Raw genomic sequence first — 1,712 nt, 5'->3', positions numbered from 1 at the left:
CTCCTCTTGGGGTCCAGAAGTCCCTTGCTGACTCCCTGTATCCTCAAAGGGATGATTATAGGCAGATCCCACCAACCAGAGATGCCTGGAGTCTTATCTCCCCAGACTCACTGTGCCCAGTTGCAGGGAAGCTGTTACTTGGCTTCCATCTTGCTCCACCCTCCTCTATTTTTTTTTTTTTTGTTTAAAATTTTATACTTTATTCCTTAATATTAACAGGTTAAGAATGAAAATTGTCCCAAATACTGATAGGTAACAAATGTTATAGGTAACATTTTTGAGTGGTACACAAAAAGTTCAGTTTCACAACAAGGAACATTCAGTGATCTATTTTAATGCAATTTTAATCCTTATTTCAACCTAAATGCAATAATAATTTGCTGAGCTACATACATACAAAACCCACATATTCTGAATTACAAAAGAGTTTTCATGGGACTATAACTCAAATCCATTCCTCTAAATCCTAATTCTCTATTGGTAAAATTTTACCCAATATTTTTCTTTTCACATGGCCCTTTTCTGAGTCAATTAAACAGATTTTTGTTTTATTTTGATTTACGCTGAATGCAACATAAAAATATAACGAGGTAAAAATAAATATTGTATAAGAAAACTTAAAAGGAAAAAGTGGCTTCCACAGATACACACACAGTTTTCATCAAGTATATGTTTCCATAATGGATAAGTACTTACAAATATGCAAATAAAACACTACCCTAAATGCTTATCGTGCCATCAATGCCATTCCATTTTTAGGCAATGCCCTCTTGCTACTGAAAGCATTTTTTTTAGAAGCTTCTCCCAAAACTTAACAAATAGTATACTATAATCCCCCAAAAGTCTTAAATCAAAAAAGCTTTCCAACATGGAAGATTCACATGAAACTTTGTTTCTCCAAGAAAATAAAATCATTCTTACTATCAGAAGAAAAGAATATTAAAAGAAATCAGCCATGGGCATCACCTGTGGCTCAAAGGAGTAGGGTGCTAGCCCCGTATAGTGGAGGTGGCGGGTTTAAACCCAGCCCCAGCCAAAAATATGCTATTAAGGAAATACCCAGAGTCACAGCACCATGATCTCCTGGTAAAATATAACAAGTAATATGAAACTGATATAAACAAAACTCCCCTCTACCCTTATCTGTCTTGTCCAATCCTTCCAGGACCAGTGGGCACCAACATGGGACCAGCAGGAGGTCTCATCACTGGGGGCCCAGGCATCATTGGCATGTGACCTCCCATGGGTGGCCTCATTCCAGGAGCAGGTCCCTCTGGCATCATCCCAGGAGGAGAGGACCCATCATCGGCATCATGGGAGGGCCCCACATGTGGGGTGCTGGCATCATACCAAGATGAGGAGGACCTGGAAGACTGGGGGGAGGTGGAATCATTTCCCCTGCAGGAGGAGGAGCAGAGAATGGAGGTACTTTTCCTTGTTGAAATGCAGCTGTTGTTTTGTCAGTTAGGCTCTGGGCCTGCTTTTCCATCCATTTCTGGTAGTTCCCTCACATTCTCTCTGTGCTTCCTCCCCCTGCAGTGTGTCTTTCTCACAGATGGAGAGTCATGGGTGAGATGTGTATCCTAGTAGTCACAATAAAACTTGGGCATATTCCCTCCTGGCCGTCGGCGACTCCTTTCTAATGTGAGTTTTTAAAAACAAGCCTCCATACCAGTGTGGGAGGAAAGAACAGTAGAGCAGGGGAAACGAAG

This window comes from Nycticebus coucang, chromosome 22, assembly GCF_027406575.1.
Source record: "Nycticebus coucang isolate mNycCou1 chromosome 22, mNycCou1.pri, whole genome shotgun sequence".
Lineage (NCBI taxonomy): Eukaryota > Metazoa > Chordata > Mammalia > Primates > Lorisidae > Nycticebus > Nycticebus coucang.
The sequence above is the reverse complement of the archived record's forward strand: the minus strand, read 5'-3'. Positions refer to the sequence as shown.